Raw genomic sequence first — 22,536 nt, forward strand, 5'->3', positions numbered from 1 at the left:
AAGGAAGTTTGAAATAATGAAAAATAGATAAAATAAACACTATTCATTTAACATGTTTATTAACAAAGCATCATGAGAGATTCTGGATTATATCAGATAGTAATTTTGGCAATTACAACCTTTTTGCCTGACTTTTCTTTACAGTCCTAATTACATCAAAGTTGTTTTTAGCCTAGAAATCAGGCTGATGTTGGGCTAGCCCCAGGAGGACCATAGCACCCACACTGTTGGCATCATTTCAGCTCATGGTTTCTTCATAGGAATCTTTTGAAGCCACTTGTCTGTTTTGTAAGAGTTGGTTTAGTTAAAATGGGATAATATATTATAAAAGTTCTCTTAGTTGGGCACACACACAATCCATCACAGCATGTCTGCCAGTGAGAGAAGCAGGGCTCAGCACTGCTAACTCTACTGCTTGGACTTTCCCCCATCCTCCCTGGGGCCTCGTGGACTACAGGTGCAGGTGTGTCACCTAACACTGGACTGACTTAGAGCACTAGTGTCAATGTGTATAGAAAATATAAGTAAAGCTCAGCTCACACTTTTATCATCTCAACACTCACTGGACCACCTAGTGTATTCTACTTTAAAACTACCTGTCTGCAAGGTGAGGCATATCAATGTGAGCCAAAGAATCACACAGATGAATTTTTAAGTATCAACCATGATGCATGCAATGAAGAAAATTCCAGGCAGCTGAGACAGGGGCCTTGATTTTACCTAGGTGACCAGGCACCCCTCCCTGCAGAATACCAATTGAGCTGAGCTCCAAAGACAAAACATAGTTTCCCAGATGAAGCATTGGAGAAGAGATGTCCAGATTAAAAAAACAACATTTGCAAAGGCCCTGAGGTCAGAGGAAGCAGAATCCATGAAGGGAACTGCACAAAGGCTGGTATGGAGGTACACAGAAGTCCAGAGGAACAGTGGTATAAGATAGACCTTGACATTTCTTAGACTCTTAGGATGCATTTCAAATAAGGTGCTGAGAAAATATCCAGGTATGAAAAGAGTCTGAGAGGTCAGAACCAGCGATGGTTAGAACAGATTGCTCAGTGGGTCCCTGGGTGAGGAGAGGTTTGGAGTGGTAGGTAGTAGGGGCTCCATGGACTCTGGGGAGGTCTGTCCTAAGCCCATTGATTTTCAGAGACTATCCCAGAAACCAAAAGAGATTAATAATGACAGAGGGTAGTGAAGTGTGCAGGGAAGGACTAGGGATCCATTGACAACAATCACAGCTGCCGATAAAAACTCCAATACACTGTCTACTGGCAAGTCTTTCCCTCATTTTAAAATTACAGTCTGTGTCCCTACGCCCCCACTGCAGTGTTAAATTATACACTAGTTCCTCTGCCACGTGGTACAGCTCAACCCAGCTCTGTCCAGAAGCTCCAGGCAGGGAGACTTTCAAATGAAATATAAATTGTCTTATAACCTGCATTTAATTAATGCCACTTTACACTTAAGATCTAAAAAGAAAACTCTATAAACACACTTCTGCATGCAAGCACATCCTGCAAAGGCTGGAGGAAGGGAAAGGGAACAAAACTGAGCATTGATCTCAGTTACATTCAATGAGCAAAACATGCTTCTTTACTTTGGGTAAACATCATCGGATCCATTGGAAGCCATTCACAAAGCTCATACTGAGAAACTAATATTTACCCTGAGACATTTGTGTTTTGGGGAGACAGTATTGTGTAGGCAAAGGGGAAGGGTTTTGGAATCACACCCAGGTTTGAGCTTGAGATCCTTCAGTTACCTGTCATGTGAGCCTGGAAAGTTTGCTTAATCCCTCAAAGCCTCAATGTTGTCATTTGCCAAACACGGACAATACATTCACCTCACAGGGTTATTATGAAGATTAAATGAGATAGTGAATGGACAGGACCCATCCCTCTGATACATACCAAGTTCCCCAGCAGTGCATGGGGGTCCCCAGACCTGTTGCATGACATCATCTAGGAAGAATTAGCAAAGAGGCTACAATTGGCAAGTCTTCACCCATTTCCATTTCACTGCTCGCCCAGGACAAGTATAAACTCTTTTGAAAAACTTTGACCTTTTCAAGCACCCAACTCTGTTATTTTTATGACTCACTTGCTGGTATATGACCTTGGTCAAGTCACTTAAATGCTTCTTATTATACCTTGTGTATTCTTGGAAGGAACCTTAAATTCTAGGAAGAAAAGGGAAAGGAAGGTAGGAAGAAAGGAGGGTAGGAGTATGAGAAGGAGGGAAGGAAGGAGAGAAGGAAAGATGGGAAAACCAATAGCAGTAAAGTAAGAAGCATTTGAATAGAGCTTCCTCTTTGTCAGGCCCTGTTGTGAAGTCTGAAAACTTCTATTCATTCAACCATCCCAGGGATCCTCTGAGGCAGGAACTATAGTCCTCTCCATTTCACAGACGAGGAAACCAAGGCTTTGCTATCTCCTTCTGTGTGGCTTCAGGCAAGTTGCTTGGCTTGTCTGACCCTCCATTTCTTCATCTTTAAGATAGGAAGAGTAATAGCATTCACCTACTAAGTCTTTGCTAAGTGTTCTGGTGAGAATTAAGTAATATAACACACACAAAAGATCTTATTATCATGCATAGTAGGGAGTGTTCTTTCCCAAGGAAGAAATGAGCAAAGATGGCCTCATTTGTCTCTTCCAATAGCCTTGGAGGGACAAGGAATGCAGGGGTGAATAGAGGGGAGAGTGTCCAAGATTGGAAGAGTGTGCTGCAAGTCCTGAGATGTTTGGGAGGGAAGAGGGCAGTGAAATCTCATCCTTGTAGGGTTCTGGGGTCCCAGGGCAGAAACAGGTGCCAGACTAGGTCCTGCAATGGATTTATTTCTGCCCAGCACTCGACTTTCCACCAGAGTTCCCACAAATGTGATGGGACAGAAAAGAGAGACCTGACTTCCAACTCAGAACAATTCCAGGACTTGTTTCCACAGTAAAAGCCAATGAATTAGCACAACTAGCCTGCAAACAGGTTTGACTTCCCAGTCCTCTAAAGTATTTCCCCAAATAAATTTCTGCTTCTGCAAGGTTGGTGGGCATAAAGCAAAGCTCAGATAACATTTTTAGATGTTCTCTAAAGACCCCGTCACTAGATTTGAGGTCCTAGAGGAAGGACACTAAGCTATGAAGCATATAGGGAAACTGAGGCCCAGAGTTATTTGTTATCTTGCCTGAGGCCATACCACTCGACTTACAGGGGAAGGTGGATCCATTTGGTTACAAAGCTTCAGGCCTTCTGTTCATATTTATTCTACAAAAGTGGTAGCCCTTGGAGATGGGCAATCGGGCAGCCCTGAGTGAGGCAATCTGGCTTGGATCCAGGTAACTTCTCGTCCCAGGCTCCTTCCATCATGCTACAGGAACATCTCACAGAGAATCTGCCTTTTGAAGAAGTTAATGCTCAGAAGTATAGGAACTATTTTCTGAGGTTCAGGTTCTTACAATCAGGGCAGTAGCTTGCTAGACATGAGCTCAAGTTCACACAGGGTGCTTGCTCTTGGAAGCTGGTGCTAAATGAGACTTAGTGCCAGCTGAGTGGCAGGGTAAAGGAAAGGAAGTTGTGGTAGCAACAGAGAACAACATGGGCCCCAACGGATGGGAGTTTAGCTTGGATCCACTCCTGGAGTTAAGTCAGACAGGGTCACAGTGTAGCTTACAGAGGGTTCAGCTGGAAAATCTCAAGGAGGCCAGGTAGTAAAAAGGCAGCCTGGTGAGGTGTTTAGACCAGAGGCTGAGATCTGTTCTGTTTCTTAAATTCCGAGTATGACACAAAATAGATGAAAATAGGGGAAGGGAAGGAAAAATAAAATAAGAAGAAAACAGAGAAAGAGGCAAACCATAAGAGACTCTAAACTCTAGGGAACAAACCGAGGGTTGCTGGAGGTGAGGGGGTTGGGGAATGGGGTCATTGGGTGATGGGCATTAAGGAGGGCACTTGATGGAATGAGCACTGAGTATTATATACAACTGATGAATTACTAAATTCTACCCCTGAAACTAATAATACACTGTATGTCTCACTTAAATTGAAGTTAAATAAAAAATTAAAAAAAAAAAACAGAGGCTGAGATCAAGGTTAAGAAGCCAGAGGTGTGGTTTAAAGTGGAGCAGGTTTGTGCATTAAGGGTAGGTTTGTGGGTTTGAAAGAGTCCTGCAGCTCTCAGCCTGTGGTGCAGTGAGAGGGTGATGTTCAAGAGTACTAAGCAGGAGCTGGAGAAGAGGGGCTTGGTGGTGGGAGGTCGTGAGTGTCTAAGAGAGCGACCTTATTGCAATGAAATGCTCCAGGGAACCACAGAACATAAAGATGGGATGCAAGCATGGCCAACCACTCTCTCTGGTGTCCACACTAGGTCCCTCTGCCTTTGCGCCTGCTCTCGTTCCAGAGCACAAGTGCTTTAAGTGAAGTAGCAAAGAAAGGGAGGATCAGTATCGGACTGGCCCCTGTAAGCCACACTCACACCTCACAAAGGAAGACTGCAGGAACTTGCCCCATTGGCCAAAGGAGATTTAGCTTCCCAGCCTTTTTCTGCTCATCTGGACCTTTGGCAAGTGTGGGACTCTTTGTCTCTCTTTGTTTTAAAAAACAGACCCTATTGTCTTGCCCCCCACTGTGCGTGAGGCTCACACCACTTCCAAAGAACAGCAAATTGGACTGAGCCCAGATGGAAGCCCAGGCTTTGAACAGTGTTTATGACTGGGACTAGTGGGGTCAGGTCAGGGCTGTGCAGGCTTCAGCCAGGGCCTCCCTAACATACTGGTTGTCAGGCTTTTACTTCTCTGGCGTGGGGGTAGGTCTCCCAAGAGGCATGAGCTAATTATATCCCCAAGGAGTTGTTAGAAGACAGCCAAACACCATGCTTCCCCAGGGCTCTGATTAGTTCTGGTGCACCTCCCCACATTCTCATCATGCCCTTTATTAGGTCGCTGTTGGATTCCAATCTAAGTTTAATTCAGCATTGGCTTCTCTAAACATCCCAGAGATGACGATTATGCAGCCGACGTTTTCTAGAAACTGCCGAAGGTATCTGAGGCCACCAACTTAAGAGCTCTTGAAAGCCATGTTGCTTGTTTAATGTGAGCTTTCTGGGGAGCTGGCCCAGAACCCTCTGCCAAAATCTTTGCAGACTGCTCCCTTCTTCCACTCCCCAAGCACCTCATTTAGTTAAGTGGTTTTGCCTTCTGTAGGTTGTTTTGTAATTGGGGTGATTATTCATTCCCGTCACAAGACAGAAGTGGGAGGAAGAGGCTGGCTCGGGACCCCAAATACTCTGCCCTGCATCCTGCTATATTTCATCTCTCCTCTTGCTCTGAGCACTTGGCTTCTCCTGAGCTTTGAGGGGCCGGCACATGGTCAGTCAGTCCCAGCTGCCTCATGGCCACTGTTCAGAAGTAACAGCTCCTTTGCCATAATGAGGTCAGGCTAGGGGAGAAAGGCAATGGGGATTTTGCTAGCCAGCCAGCCAGGGAGACATAGTGACCCACAGCTTAGCTAGTCTATGCACTGTACCTGCCAAGCAAAGAAGCCCTGGATGGGTGGATGTCCTGGATGAGGTGTTCTGTTCAGTTTCCTGTACAGGTCAGCAGGGGTTACCTGTAAGTGTGGTTAAGGAGGTGGTCAAGGATATGCCATGTCAGGGTGTTATCAGTAGTGCTAGAGAAACACATGGCCATGTTGGGAGGCCCATTCACTCTCTTGTCACACAGCATGCTGAGGATTACACATGTTACTGGAGGAACATCCCCTAAAAAGAATCCATGGTTTCCTCTCTATAAACAACACCACTCTGACACTGACCTTGTGGGGTTTTTCCCCACACCAACAAATTCTCTGATACAACTGGGTATCTTACCTGGAGTTGGTATCAGATTCCACAAGTTAAGAGCCCAGTCCCCCATGACTGCTCCTGCTTCAGGTGACAATTACGGGTCAGGCCTCCCATAATTCTGACCCATCATCTATTAATAGGGGGTTTCCACAACCCCATCCTCATATTCAGTGATTTGCTAGAATGGCTCACAGAACTCAGGAAAGTACTTTACTTACTATTATCTATCTATTGTAAAAGGATACAACTCAAGAATAGCCAGATGAAAGAGAAGTACAGGCCAAGGTATGGGGAAGGATGTGGTGTTTCTATGCCCTCTCCAGGGGCACCACTCTCCCAGCATCCCAACATATTCACAAACCTGGAAGATCTCCAAATTATGCACTTCAGGGTTTTTTATGGAGGTTTCATTACATAGATGTGATTGATCATTAACCGAGTCTCCAATATCTCTGCTCTGCCTGAAGGATAGGGACTGAAAGTTCCAAGCTTCTAATCATGGTGTGATCTTTCTAGTGACCAAGTCCCCTCCTGAAGCCATCCAGGAGCTCACCTAGAATCCCCTCATTGGAATAACAGACACACATCCTAGGAAATTCCAAGGAATTGAGGAGATTTGTGTCAGGAATTGAGGTCAGAGACCAAATATTAGAACAAAAGATGTTCCAAGCATCTTTATAAGAACAGGAAACTACAAAGGTTTTGGAGCTCTGGCTAGGATCTGAGGATGAAGACCAAAATATATATTTCTTATTATATCATAATATCATGTCCCCTGTCTCAAATGTTCATCCAAGAATCCCCTCTTAGCCAGTCTGCCCATCCTCGCTATTCTCATTGTTCTGGCTCAGACATCTTGCTCTCAATATCTGCTTCAGTTTCCCAGACCTTGTTTGGATGAACCATAAAGACTCCCTTCTCTGGCTTTCTCATACCTGAACAACGCTTCTCTTCCAGCAACACCCTCACACAACTTCTCCCTCTGCATACACTCTTAATTTTAGCCACAGTCAGAGTTGCTGGTAAGAGGATTCATCCATGGGCTTTAGTCCTGTGGGAAACAAGTTTGTTAGGGAGACAAGTCATTAAACAGTTAAAACTCAGCATGATAAGATCCTTGATAGGGGAGCACTGGTGATACGGAAGCACAGAGGGAGAACACAAAACCCAGAGTGGGAGGTTCAAAGAAGACTTCCTGGCGGAAGAGATTTCTCAAGTGAGACCTGAAGGAGTGGGGAGAAAATTGCAGGCAGCCAGAGCAGTATATGTAAAGATTCAGACCAGAGAAAACCAGGCAAGTTTGGAGACAGATGAGAAGTAGAAGGGTACATATCAGCCTTGCCTGGGAGGCTCCATGAGCCCAGGATTTGAGTTCTGTTCCAGAAACAGGTATAGATTGGTCCTAAGCCACTCACAATCTTGGGGGCAGGGACATACCTAGAGATAATAGAACATCAAGAATCTGATGATTTAATATGAGAATTGAACCTATGGTCTTATTTGTATTAACACAACCTTCATATCACTTATAAGAAATCTGGTGTCAATTTGATTCTTCTTTTTTCTTTTTTTAGAGATTATTCTTAGATATAATAAGAATCTATTCTTATAAGAATAGATTAAGAATATAAGAATAAGAATAATCTATTCTTAGATAATAGATATTCTTAACTATTATCTCACTGTTGAGTATTTAAGTCATTTTTGGGTTATAATTCCATAATATTATGATTAGCACTTCTGAACATAAAGTCTTTCTCTTCTATCCCCTTCCCTATGATTTTCAGTTCCCAGGAAAGAATCCAATGACTGGAATTGCTAGGGCAAATATTACAAACATCCCAAGGGCCCTTTCTATTTCCACTATGCCATGCTGCTTCTAAAAACAAACAACAAGGGGGATCCCTGGGTGGCTCAGCGGTTTGGCGCCTGCCTTTGGCCCAGGGCATGATCTTGGGGTCCCGGGATCGAGTCCCACGTCGGGCTCTCCGTGTGGAGCCTGCTTCTCCCTCTGTCTCTGCCCCCCCCTTTCTCTCTGTGTGTGTGTCTATCATGGATAAATAAATAAAAATCTTAAAAAAACAAACAACAAAAGATAGAAATTATAGCACTCTCTCCCCCGTCAAAAAAAAGTACTAACTCAGTTTGAACCAGGAATCAGAACCACTTAATTTAATTTCTGCTCTAACTTGAGAAATTAAAAAAAGAAAATTATCTCTCTTCATTATAGGCATACAGAACATAGTGATATTTTTTTCTATATGAGGACTGAATAGACCATTCAACACCCAATTCATTGCATGATGATTAATTATTGCCGAATTTTATTGGACAGGAAAAATAGAATCAATCAGAGCAGTAATCATACTCAAAATAGAGGTATAATCTTGCAGAATCACACTTAGATTTGAATGAGATAGATCCAATAAGAGAAGTAGTGGGTATGTCTTCCTGGAAAAGTCATGGAACTCAGCAAAAGCTGAATACTGATTCAGGAGTGCTCAAGAGTCATTGACTCAAGGTAGACAAACAGGAATGGGAAGCCCAAGAGCGAATTAGAAATTGAGATGTCAGTTCATGGAGCTGGGGTGGGTAGCAGCATGGGTTATTTGCATGGAAGCTAGAAGAATCGAGTGGGCTGACCCATTCTCCAACATTTAGGAAGGCAGATGCACCCAAAGCAGAGCAATAATCCAGACAGATTTCTGGTACAGGATTGGGAAACTGGAGGAAAAATTATAAGGGAGATAGGAAGCAAGGACCACACGCCAGGTATCATGCCAAATGCTTTACATATACCTAACTCTCACAGTAATGCTCTAAGACAAAGTTATTCCAACTTTACAAGTGGGGGCAAATGAGGTTCGTAGAGCAGAAAGCCTTTTTCCTTAGGTGCCAGGTCTATCTGGTGTTTTGCCCAATACTGTGCTAGAAGTGGAATCAATATGGAGCTAGGAAACTAATGGAAAGGGCCAGAAACTGCCTCATGTCCAAGATTCATGGTGTGCAGCTGACCCAGTGGAATAATAGAGTGGAGAGGAGCCAGTCAAGATGCTGCCCAAGGGACTTTTCTAAGAGTTAAACGGTCTTCTTTTTGACCAAGAAAAACTCACCCTGTAGATGGCTTAGCATCCTAGAAACCTTTCAGTTGCCTTGTTTTACCACATTTTTCTAAAGTCTGCTTCATTTGATGTAGATTATCTTCAGTTACCTTGGGAGCAATTTTAGTCTGAGAGCTCTGGACCTCAAACCAAAGACAGGTGATTATACCAACCATCTTGGCTTTAGGATTCCCAATAATATAAAGACATTATAAACCATGGCTTCTACAAATAATTTCTTCCCCTACCTTCAGGTCTGATATCACATTGCTGGACTATGGCGACTACTATAGAGAGAGAGAATGTCAGTCCTCGTAACTTTATTTCTTCCAGGTCAGGAGCAGGTTATTGCTTGAGGCTCAGAGCCAAGAACCCAAGGACAGAGCTACAAAGCCATCCTGGGCATCCATTTACCAGCCCAGACATGCTTCGGGGAGAAATGGCTGCTCAAATTTTTCACTGAAGAGGAAATAAAATTGGTTTCACATCAGTTTATGTAAATACTTAGTCTCCTCTCGACCTTCATATCTTCAACCAGAAGCCATAACAAGCTGTCTCGTGCTCCTGATGAGCTTTTGGGCATGTGGGGAAGAGTAAGAGATGGCATGAATCAAATCCCTGCTAAGTCCCTTGTCCTTCCCAGACAGTGTCTTATCCCACCCTTATAATATCTGTAAGACAAACATTTGCAGATCCATTTTGTATGTGAAAAATGAGGCTCAGAGAGTCTTAAATAGAGTAGAAAGAACAGAGAGTACATGGATTTTGTGGACCTGAAATCCAATTCCAGCTCTTTCAGTCTCTAAGCTTCAATATTCTCATCTGCTAAAAGGAGCTTAATGCTTGTTCTTCTGAATTGTTTCAAGGAACAAATGAAATTATGCACACAGATTGTCCTGTACCATGCCTGCATGTATCAAGAACTCCACAGTCCACAGTTGTTACTCTCGTTAATAATAATAATGTTTATAGGTAGTTAGTGTTAGAGGTGCGTGCTGACTTTGGTGCTGGACTGTTCCAGAGCCCACGTTTTTTTTCTATGCCACATGTTCTGAAATTAAACATATTGCTTCTATTTAGAAGACTGGGAAGGTGGCCAAAGCAATCCATGGCCTCCTTAAACTTCTGGGAAACTTGAATTCTAGAAACTAATAAAAGAGTAATACCAAATACCTGAAACAGGGAGATTGTTGCAGGCCTGGAGCCAGGCAAGCAAACTGTAATTGACCTAGCTTCTGTTCGGCGAAACTGGGATCAAAGTACTCATTCCAGAAGACTGTACCAGCTGAACATTTTTTTTTTATAATTACATGCAGAAAGGGTTCCCTTTACCCCAGGAAACAACGTGTGCTGAACTTCTAATATTTTAGGTGTATTATACATTATTCTATGTAACCATCTCAAAGAACCCATAAGTCAAACGATGGTAGGTTCTGTAGAAGGGAAGAAGGGAGATGGAAAGAGGTGCCGGGGTGGGTGATGCTATTTTAAATATTATGGTTGGGAAGCCTCACTAATTGGAGGAGAGCTCTAAAGGCAGCCCCATTGTTAATGAAGATAGACCAGAGAAGAAGGCCAACAAACTCTCTTCTGTCACCTGAACTTCTGGCTTCCTCTACCCTGGGAATGATAGCAGTGGTCCCATCCGTTAGAATAAAGTGTAAGGTCTGAGCCCTGCATGGCTTTATCTTCACAGCACCCTTAATAGTTTAGACAGAGATATCCTTCCCTTTTCGGGAGATGCAGTCAAACCAAAAAGAAGCAAAGCCTGCCAAGCTCATATGGCCAGGAAGCGGAAGAATGGGAATTGGACTTCCAGTCAATTGATACCAATTTCTATTCCCTCTCAACTGTATCAACCTGGGCCTGCCAGATGTGTACCAATCCCTGGTTTTTGGTCCTTCCAGTCTCTGGTGACATATAGCAGCATTCCAATTAGTCCCTGGCATTGCTGTTGATAAGCACTGGGGAGTCTGGGGAGCAGACATGCTCAGGCATGTTTCATGAATGTGTATTCCTCTTGTTGCCAATGTGGCAGCTTCCCTGAGATGGGAGAAGGTTCCCTCATCTGTATCACAACTCTGGTCAGCAATGACCCTGGAGGGGTGACTGGCCCTGCCTTTCTTAGGATATGTCAGCAGGAAGGCAAATATTGGAAGAAGGGGATCTAAAATTGTGGTTAAAACTTGAACTCTGGAGCTAGAGATTCCAACCACATCTCCACCACTAAGGTGTGACTTTATGCCAGATGCTTGGCCTCCCCGCCCATCAGTCTCCTCATCTATAAACTGGAAGTAATGATAGGACCTACCACATAGGGTCGTTATGAGGATACATGAGATCATGTACATGAAGTGCTGGGAAACATCTGGCACATCACTACTGCTCTACGCATGTGGGCTATTGCTAATGTCTCCTGCACAAGAGTTTGAGGAATGTCAGAGGACATTCAAGTGTCCTGTCATTCAGCCAGAATCCCCAGACAGAGTCTAGCACCCAAGTCGCCTGTTATAGACTAAGCTCCTGCCCACCTGAGGCATTTTCAGAAAGGCTGAGAATAACTCCCGCTCCACCACACATCCCTGAGTCCTGATTCTTTTGTTCCAGGGCTGAAATATCAGCCCCAATATCCTAGTTTCCAATTCTTTCTGGGATGCTATTAAGACCTAAGGAAATAATAATCCTGGCAGCCTCCCCATTTCACAGATGGACAAGCAGATGAGACCTTCTGTTACAGCAGTGCTCTACTACACACACACACACACACACACACACACACACACACACACATTCTGGGATGCTTGCCATGCCACACCCGGATGATGTATCAGCCTCAGAGTGCAAACCTTTCCAGAGCAGTTTGTCTAGGAGTTGGGAAACTATATTCTCCATTTTGATCCCTGTTGTCACATCCTTTTCATTTCTTTGTTGTGTGACTGGTATGAAAAAGCTATCTGCCACTAGGAACTGTGTCAAGTTAGCTGGTCCATGCAGGGACATGGCTACAGTGAGAGCGTGTATCTTGTTCCCCCTCCCACCCTCTACAGAGGACCAAGGGGCTCCCTGAAGACAAACCTCTGCCTTACTCAATCTTGCCATATGGTCTAGAAGAGTGAGCATGGACTCCGGAGGAGGCATATTCAAACCCTACCTCTCTGGGTATGTGATCTGAGGTGAGTGGTGTAAGCTCTCTAAGGCGTCAAAGAGAAAATGTCATTCCAGCACACTCCTGGGGAGTCCTGATTGGTTGAACTTGAAGTTGATCACGCCAGCAGGACTGCTTATGGATGCATAATCCAAAAGAGTGGTAACAGTTCTAACAAAATTGTAAGTGTTTGAATTTTATTTTGTTCCCAGTACTTGTAAAAAAAAAAAAAAACTTTTCTTTTTTTGTGCTCAGTGCTTTTTAAAAACTTTTCTTATTTTGAAATAATTATAGCTTCACAAGAAGTTGCAAAATTAATACCAAGAGGAACCATATACCTATCACTCACCCAGCTTCCCCCAGCATTTTACATAACACACGGCATTATCAAAACCAGGAAATTGACATTGGTACAATATATTTAACTAGACCAATACATTTAACAAGATAATAGGCTTTATTCAGACTTCACCAATTTTGCATGCAGTGGTGTGTGGGGGTGTGTGTATGTGTATGTTCCATGAAACTTTATCACATCCATAGTTTTGACTTTTTAAATTAAACTTTTAATTTCAATATACATTCAGATATACATGCAGTCATAGGAAATAATACAGAAAGATCCCATGTACCCTTACCCCCTTTTGCCCAATGGGAACATCTTGCAAAACTAGAATACTGTATCACAACCAAGATACTGATATCGATACAGTCAAGATACAGCATTTCCATCCCCACAAGAATCCTCAGGTTGCCCTTTTATGGCCACACCCACTTCTGTTCCATCCTCAACTCCTCCTAAACCCTTGGGAGCCAATGATCTGTTCTCCATTTCTGTAATTGTTATTTCAAGAATGTTGTATAAATGGAATCATACAGCATGAACATTTTGGGACTGGCTTTTTCTACTCAACATAATTCCCTGGCAATTCATCCAGGCTGTCTGTATACCAACAGTTTGTTCTTCATTATTGCCAAGTAGTATTCCATGATATGTAGGGACCATAGTTTGTTTAGCCATTTGCCAATTCAAAGACATATCCAAAAACTTTTTTAGCAAACAAAAAATAGTTTTTGCTTTTATGAGTAAAGCTTCTACAAACATTTGTGTACATGCTTTTGTGTCAACATAAATCTTCATTTCTCTGGGATAAACACCCAGAAGTACAATTGTGGGGTCATATGGTAATTGAATGTTTAGTTTTTTTAAAGAAATTGCCCATTTTTCAGAGTGACTGTACCATTTCACATTCCCACCAGCAATGTGTGAATGATTCAGTTTCCCCCCTCCTCACTAGCATTTGGTATTTTCACTCTTTTATTATTTATTATTTATTATTTATTATTATTATTTATTATTTTATTATTTATTATTCATTCTAATAGGTATTTAGTGATATCTTACTGTGGTTTTAATTTGTATTTTTCTAATGGCTAATGATGTTAACCATCTTTTCATGTGATTATTCACAATTTGTATATCTTCTTCAGTGATATCTCTTTATGTATTTTGTCTGTTTTCTAACTGGATCGTTTTTTACTATTAAGTTTTGAAAGTTTTTTACATAGTCCAAAAACTAGTCCTTTGTCCTATATGTAATTTAAAAATATTTTTCCCAATGTGTAGTTGTATTTTCACTCCTAGCAGAGCCTTTCAAAGAACAACAGTTATCCATTTTGATGAAGTCCAATTGATGAATTTTTCTTTCTATGGGTCATGCTTTTAAAGTCAAGACTAAGAACTCTTTGTCTAACATTGAATTTCAAATAATTTCTCCTATTTTTTCCTAAAATTGTCATGCTTTTGCCTTTTTTTAGATTTAAACCTGTGATCTATTTTCAGTTCATTTTTATGTCAGGTGTGAGGTTTAGGCCAAAGTTCACTTTTTGCTTATGGATATCAACTTGCTCCAGCACCATTTGTTGAACAGTCTATGTCTCCTCCATGGAATTGTTTCTAACTCTGTCAAAAATCCATTGGGCTTGTTTATTTAGGTCTATTTCTTGGTTCTCTACTCCATTCTACTGATCTTTGTATCTATCCCTTCATCAATACCACACAGTCTTTTTTTTTTTAATATTTTTTTTATTTCTTTATTTACGAGAGACCCAGGTAGAGAGGCAGAGACACAGGCAGAGGGAGAAGCAGGCTCCATGCAGGGAGCTCGATGTGGGACTTGATCCCAGAACTCCAGGATCTCACCCTGGGTTGAAGGCAGACGCTCAACCGCTGAGCCACCCAGGCGTCCCAATACCACACAGTCTTGACTGATGTACATACTATATAATAAGTCTTGAAATTGAGTAGACATATCCCTACCTTTGTACTCTTTCTCAAAACTGTTTCAGCTATTCCAATTTCTTTGCCTTTCCATATACATTTTAGGGTAATCTCATCTATACCTACAGAAAAAAACATCTTGTTGGGATTTTGATAGGAATTACATTAAGCTGTGTATCAGTTTGAAGAGAATTGATATGTTGAATCTTTCAATCCATGAACATGCTATACCTCTCCATTTATTTAGATCTTTGATTGTTTTTATCAGCATGTGTAATTTTTAACATATGTATTTTAACATAAATACATATAAAATATGTAACGTACATATTTTTATTGTAAGTGCTTTATTTTTTGAGTAACTGTAAAAAGTATTTTATTTTTAGTTTTATCGTCCAAGGGTTTATTGCTAGTATATGGAAATACAGTTGATTTTCGTATATTGATCCTGCATCCTGCAAGTATTGCCGAATCTATTAGTTCTAGGAGGTTTTCTTACGGATTCCTTGGGACTTTACACATAAATAATCATGTCATTTGCAAAAAAGAATCCTTTTGTTTCCTTCTTTCTGATTGATATGCCTTTTATTTACATTCCTTGCCTTGTTGCTCTGGCCAGAACTTCATGAAATAAGAGTAGTGAGAGTGAACATTTTTCCCTCATTCCAGATGTTAGGGGGAAAACTGTCAGTCTTTTTTCATTAAGTATAATGATCTGCCAGTAGATTTTTTTTTGTATATGCTCTTTATCAAGTTGAAGAAGCTTCCTCTATTTCTTTTTTTTCTGAGAGTTCTTATTATGAATGGGTTCTTAGAATATTAACAATGAAGTTTCATGATGTCTAAAGATGAAATATTTTAAAACATGCCTTCCCCTAAAAGTGCACATATGTATTGAATAGTCTACACAGGCAACAGTTGTATAAATTAATCAAGAACATGCTCAAGTGCAAGGATCGAAAGTTCTTCATTCCAATAGGTCTGACTGAGCCCCTATGCAACAGCCTCAGAGGCACATTTGCCACTGTATTCTATGTAAATAGGATCTCTGGAGTTGTGCAGGGCAGATTGCCCTACATAGGAGGATGTTCACTTTGGTTCACTAGACAACCCTAGCTGATAAAGTCTCTCATTCACATAAGGGTTTTGCAGATTTAAGGCCCTAGGCAGTCACCTGATTTGCCTTTCACTTATTTATTCAATATATAGTTACTGAGTACCTCCAATATAGCAGGTACTGTTGGAGGTAATGGGGATACTACAGTGAATAACAAAGTCCTCATGTTTTAATAACCCAGGCAGAGGATGATGGTGGTTCTGGCCAGAACGATGCAGTGGAGTAAACCCAAATTGTTGGATCTTATCATAATGTTGCCTTTGCTCATAGACTGAGTGAGCTGCCAAGTGTCACACAGCTAGCTGGCAGATCTGGGAAACAAGCCACGGCTGGTCTGGTTTGAAGTCAGGTCCCTCAGAATTGCATGTGGCTGCCACTAGATGGAGCTTCCCTCTCCAGGCTTCCCTCTCCAGGCTCCTCTGGACTTTCATCCTGATAACACTGCATTCACTTCACCTTCACTCATAGGCAAAAAAGAAGGGGAGGCAGTTAGGAAGTACAACATCTTGTGATTCACAGTGGTAAGTGTTCACATACGCAAAGCCCAGAGATGAAACTTTGATGGCACTACTGGCTAACTGGCCAGTGTGTTGGGGGAGAGAGTGTGTGTTGGGGGAGAGAGGGTACCTTCTTCCCTAGTGCCTGGAACTCAGAACCCTCCTCCTAGTGAGTCAGGAGGTGGCCAGCGGGGGTCAAGGCAGGAAGGAATCTAGGGCAGCAAACCTTGGCCATCTATCACGGCACCTTGACAAAAGCAAAGCATCACTCAGCCCTTCAGCTCAGCAGGCAGCCATGCACATGGCTCTAATTGGACATTTTCAGGCCATTAAATAAATCGACCAATGACAATTATCTTTGGTTTTAACTTCCCTCCTCCTTTGTCTGTCATTCTCCAGGCTCTAGAGTACGAAAAGAATACATGTGAGCCTAAACACACACATGCATATGTGGCCCATCTTGAGTGTGTAGCGCACTCACATACATACAAACACATGATGGAGCAGAGCCTATCATTGCGAGTGGCCCAGGGCTCCAACCCCTGCTCCTCCACCCCTTCATCTTCAGGTCCCAGGCCTTCTTTCTACTGCAAAGAAAAGAAGCTGGAACCATGTCTGATGCCTTGGGGCCCTCGGGCTGACTCTGGGGGTGGAGTGGAGGCATTATACTGTACCTGAGAAGGGCTCCAGTGTCCCTTTTAATGACCATGTACTGTATACAAGAGGAAGCTCAACAAACCATTTTATTCCCATTGGAATGAACATGTAGGAAGTGACCAATCAGAACAACTACTTTAGGCCAAGCAGTGAGCTTGGCCCTTGACATACACAGTATCTTTTAATAGCCCCAACATCACTATAAAGCAGAAACTCCTCTCTCCAAATTGCAGATTAAGAAACAGAGGTAACAAGGGCTTGTGGCCACATGAGGCAGGTACTTTTCATGATACTCTTCTACTTTATCTTCCTGTTCAAGGCAGCCTTCCACCTGGCCAAAGCACTGGCTCAGAGGCTATGGGCTCAGTCCTCTGGGCCATTTCCAAGAAGGGTTCCTGGTGGGAATGCTGCCCCTCACCTGCCTCTGTCGGCTGCTCTACTAACCATCAGCCCTCCCAGCACATCTCCTGTTGGCTTTCTTTCACTTTCCTTCCTACCTTGCTCTGTCAGTGTGCTGCTTTCTTGTTCATTGCTGATATAAGCACTTTCAGAGTAGGAAACAAGTAGCCTCTTTGTCTGAGCCCCTGCCCCCCTGCCCCATGGCTGGTCCACACTAAGAAGTTTCTATCCCAGGAACTGTCTCCTCACCAATAGTTCCATCTCAGCTTGCTGAGGAATCTGATTTTCAGTAGACCTGAATTTGTGGAAGAGACATGGTTTTATTATTTCTGTTTCTAATACCTGGAATTTGAGAAAACCGGGGTCTAGACAAAGTCTGCCCCATGCAAAATATGGAAGGTCTTCTTTTCCCTCCAATGGTGTCTCTGCTCCTGTTGATTCAGGAACACCAAGGCCCATTTCTCCCACCCTCTCACGTCATCCAGGTGCAAGAGGAAGCTAGTGGTGATGTATTCTCATGTCTTTCTCCTCCCCCCGCTCCTTTGCACATTCCAAGTGTACCTTTGCTGCCATGCTAGCACCTGGGGATCTGACTAACGGGTAGCATGTTTCTTCTTTATCCTGCATAAGGTCATTGCTCAGTACAATGCAATCTTTTCCTTATCCAAGTCTTTCACCCATAATCTGTAATAAACACACTCCTTATCTTCTCTCTGTTCCTGATCTGTGTCAGGCTTCAGAGAATTCTGCACCATGGCTGCTAAATTTTCTCATACAGCTTGGGATCGTTGTTCGTGGTAGAACAACTGAGTTGGAAGATAGAATTCCTTTAAAATCTGGGGTCCAAGTCTCCAGGGAGTCTGAAGACAAAGCACTCAGGGGCCACTAATCTGATATAGTGCAAATAGAGTGGGCTTCGGTATCAGGCACGCATGAGTTCACATTCCATGTCTACCATGTACTAGCTGTTCACCATTGATGAGTTTGCAAAGCCTTCTCAAGCTTCAGTTTTCTTGTCTTTATTTTTTTTATTTTTTTAAATTTATTTATTTATGATAGTCATCAGAGAGAGAGAGAGAGAGAGAGAGAGAGAGGCAGAGACACAGGCAGAGGGAGAAGCAGGCTCCATGCACCGGGAGCCCGACATGGGATTCGATCCCGGGTCTCCAGGATAGCGCCTTGGGCCAAAGGCAGGCACTAAACCGCTGCGTCACCCAGGGATCCCAGTTTTCTTGTCTTTAAAGTGGGAATAATAATATTCTCACAGGTGTGTTGTAAGAATTATAATTACATAATGGGAAGTGCTGCCATACACCAGACACACAACAACACTACTCAATCTATTGAGTAGGGCAGAAAGGCTGCCCTATTTCTGCAAGGACTAAGTTGCACCTTAACAATCAGGGATTAGAATAAACTGGCCCCAAAGCCCTGTGGAGGGCACTGTGGGTTAATTGTATCAGAACTCTCCAAGAACTAGCCTGCTGCATATTTAGTTCAAATGCTAGGCATCAGATACCTGGGTAAGGAGTAAACATCCTATTTAAGCATCAGGACATCCCAACTCTTGTCTCAGTGTCTCTACTCACAAGAAAGAGAGGGCTCAGGGCTTCAGAATTGCTGGTCAAGAAAATTAGAAGTCAAGATTTTCTGCTTTACAACTTGGCTGGGCCCATGGCTGACCACTGAGCAAACCAACAGACTTGGGCTGTTTTGTTTTACTGTTGCTTTCTGAGATGGCCAAAGAGGCTTGGGCCCAGAACTGTGACTCCTTCTAGATTGTTCTGTGTTCTAAATGGAATCAAAGTCCTACACAGAATGAATGGTGAGAGCAGAACTGCCTTTGTTGCTTCCCTATTGTCGTTTCTCTCCACCTGATATGGTGGAAGAAACACTGAATTAGGAACCCAGGGACTGAGCTCCAGATTGCCATTTATTTGTGGCATTACATTAGATGCAGTCACTTCACCTCAATGAGATCCCATTTCCACCTCTGTCAAATGGGAATATTCTCTATGCCTCTGTTACTGAGTAGTCAGGAGATGATGAGGATGGATGCTTAAAGATAAACTGTGGTATATTAAAATTATTAAGAATTTATTTTGAGCATACATTGATTAAAATAGAGCAGAACTACACCAAAAGTAGTTAGGAGCATTCCACCTAGACAAGGAGCTAGGGGAAAGGTTTTTACAGAGAAGCTTAAGTGGTTGCCTTATTTGGGAAAGCCCAGGTGGCTGTTTGTGATTGATTGTCCTGAAGCTCTGTTTTCTCATATATGAGTACATGGACTCTAGCTTAGGTTTTGGTTTGCTTACGTAGACTGTGGGTGTCAGAACCACTTCAATCTAACATTTCCACATTTGGTGACTTTAACAATGCTCTTTGCAAACTAAAATACCTGTAACACGTGGTGGATTATAACAATTTGTCACGTAGCTAATTCTGAAAAGCAAAGCAAAATAATAATGATGATGACTCTATCAATCTTTGAATTTTTACATCTATCTATCTATCTATCTATCTATCTATCTATCTATCATCTATATCACCTTTCTTTCTATCTTTTGTCTATCTCCCTCTCTCTGTCTTCCTACCTCCCTTCCTACCTACTTACCTTTCTACCTTCTGACCTTCTTACATATTTATCATCCTATCTACCTTTCTAATTTCCTATCTTCCTACTTATCTACATATCTACCTTCCCCCATATCTAGCTTCCTACTTACCCATGACATACACATTTTCCTTTCTGCCTATTTCCTATCTACCTGCATGCCTATCTACTTTCCTATGTATCTACCTTCCTTCCCACCTACCTACTTAAACTTCCTATATATCTAGCTAAAAATGTCCATGAATATTTTGCATATGGACTGAAGCCAATGAACACACGGCACCCAGTACTCTTTATAAAACCATGTTTGTTAATTTACATATGTTGACAGCGATAGATGACAGGAAGTATCTGTTTGTTCATTAGAATTACATGCATCTCTGAGTATTACTTAATAGTTTTGAAATTAAGCTTGGAATTTCTTCAGCATGTAATATTAAACACACCTCACCCATTTTTAACTTAATACAGTGCATTAAAATACTGTCGATCATCGAATGCATTTCAAGGGTTAATTTACATAATCAAAGAAGTTATGCTTCCATGAGCATCCATTCAGTTTTTCAAAGGTCTGCAAGTTTTAAGAAGTGTATAATGGCCGAATCATGGGAAATAATCCTGAGACATGATAGAAGAAATGCTAATGAAACATCAGAGGGCAGATCAAATAGAGATGAAACCAAAATGAACATCTAGGCTGACAAAGACACACAGAGAACACTGATGAAAGAGGATACCAGTTAGGAATGAAAAGGAGTGAAACCATGTAGGGTTGATCAAGTAAAAGTACCAGGTTCAGTTAACCAATGGCTGTAGTAATCAATGAGGAAAGGGTATGTCAGAAAAATGCATCACTACAGGGAGCTAGTAAAGCAATTTATTGGAGGCACATGTTAACACATAATATATGAGATTCATAAGGTCATGTTGGAAAGGTTTGACTGAACCCAAAGTTTGGGAGATCCATACTGTGATGAGAAGTACAAATGAAAGCCAGAGAGCCTGACTAAGAAGACAACTCAACAATGGCACTCCCATCAGTGGGGACCCGTACATGGCTCTTACATAGGTGCCTTCCATGGATTCACTGAATATTGTATTAGACAAGGACTAGGGTTTTAATTGTAGATGCAAAGACAAGTAAAATTAAATGAATAAAATAGGTTACAATTCTGTTGATAATTGTCAAGTCAAAATCTTTATATCAGCTGATGTCATATTGCATACAACTCTTTTTACTACCTTTAATAATAACTGCTAGGTATTGAGCTACTTCCTTTCATGTTATTCACATCATCATCATTACCAATGACCTGATTGCCACCATATTGAACACCTACTACCTGCAGTCCTTGAGTCAAAGCCTTGAACTTTTTATTTCTCATGTTAACAACAACTCTGAATGAGGGGAGCTCTGATTAGTGCTTTGCAGCTGAGAAAACCGAGACACTAATAATTTAAATAACACATCCACATTGTCTGGTTAGTAAGGAAGGGAGGTGGCATAGAAACTCAAGTTTTTCATCTTTCTTCCCCACATTTCTAAACATGACTTGTTCACTGGGCCCAATCACTCAACCCTTATAAATCTCAGGGTCACCCTTTTACTGAAAATCCTCTTTAGTTGCAGAGATCCCGAGCACCTTCCTCTGTCCCTGCTTTTACCAGTTTAGGCTGCTCTAACAGAATATCACAGACTAAGTGGCTTAAACATTTATTTCTCACAGTTCTGAAAGCTAGGAAGTCCAAGATCGGGGTGCCCAAAGATTCAATATCCACTGAGACCCACTTCCTGGTTCATAGACAGCCAACTTTCCATGGAATCCTCACATGGTGAAGAGGATAAGGGAACTCTCCGGGGTCCCTTTTATGAGGACATTAATTTCCTAATTACCAACACCCCCCCCCAAGGCCTAATATTAGGCCTCTTAATATTATCATATTGGGTTTGAATTTGGAGAGATACAATCATATAATGAACAACAGTCTCCATGGCAGTGTGATGAAAACAGTAGGTTGAGACCCTATAGAGGGTGCTGAAGTTGACTAAAAGGGTAGTAGTGACTAGCATTAAAAAGAAATGAGGGGAGCCTGGGTGGCTCAGTCAGTTAAGCATCTGCCTTAGGCTCAGGTCATGATCCTAGGGTCCTGGGATAAAGCCTGCATCGCTTCCTGCTCAGCAGGGATTCTGCTCCTCCCTCAACATCTGTCCCTCCCTCCAACTCATGCTCTCTCTCTCACCATCTCTCTCTCTCAAATAGATAAATCTTTAAAAAAATTAAAAGAAATAGAATAGCACATAGAAAATATCATAGGACATCGAGTCGTAAAGATAAGAGTGTTTTTTTCAGTTACCCTTATGCCATATTTCAATGAATCAAAGTCATACTTTATTGGAAAACACCAAATTTTATGTACCATTTAAAAAGAAAAAAAATACTGTCAATTAATGGCAAGATACCATCGTTAATAAGACTCATCCAAATTTCTGAAAGGTTAAGATGTGAAAAAATCTGAGAATGATGGAGTGTACAATGCATTCATAGATTCACGGGGTCACTCAATAAAATGCATTTCCCACCATGGGTCATAGCCAGGAGAGTTTGAAAATCTCTGTCTTTAATGGTGGGGAAGGTGACTGGGGCATCCACACAGTGGCTGGAGCTGCCAAGAGTACCTGATATGGCCAACCAATTAGTGTGCCCAGCCGCAGGCAGTCTGGACTGAATTCCGGCTGCAAGGGGCCCCGTGACACAGCCCTTGGACAGCTGTGCTCCAACAAGGCTCAAAGGTGTCCCACCCTGTGTCAGGGCCAAGCATTAATGAAGGCACATGGCATTTCAAGGATGTAACCCAGAGGTGTTCTTTTCTCAGGTTCATATGATACAG

General features: G+C 42.1%; 1 long non-coding RNA gene across 1 annotated transcript in view; it reads right to left on the bottom strand.

Annotated features, from left to right (window-relative positions):
• Nucleotides 1–20,180, bottom strand: part of LOC112655563 (uncharacterized) — a 28,360-nt gene extending 8,180 nt beyond the window's left edge. Inside the window, exons 1-3 of the long non-coding RNA XR_004818818.2 lie at nucleotides 18,620–20,180; nucleotides 6,769–6,884; nucleotides 5,515–5,598 (exon numbers count right to left, since the gene is read on the bottom strand). This is a non-coding gene — a long non-coding RNA (uncharacterized LOC112655563). The remainder of the gene's footprint in view (nucleotides 1–5,514; nucleotides 5,599–6,768; nucleotides 6,885–18,619) is intronic.
• Nucleotides 20,181–22,536: the final 2,356 nt, after the last annotated feature.

This window comes from Canis lupus, chromosome 9, assembly GCF_003254725.2.
Source record: "Canis lupus dingo isolate Sandy chromosome 9, ASM325472v2, whole genome shotgun sequence".
In the NCBI taxonomy this organism is placed as follows: Eukaryota; Metazoa; Chordata; class Mammalia; order Carnivora; family Canidae; genus Canis; species Canis lupus.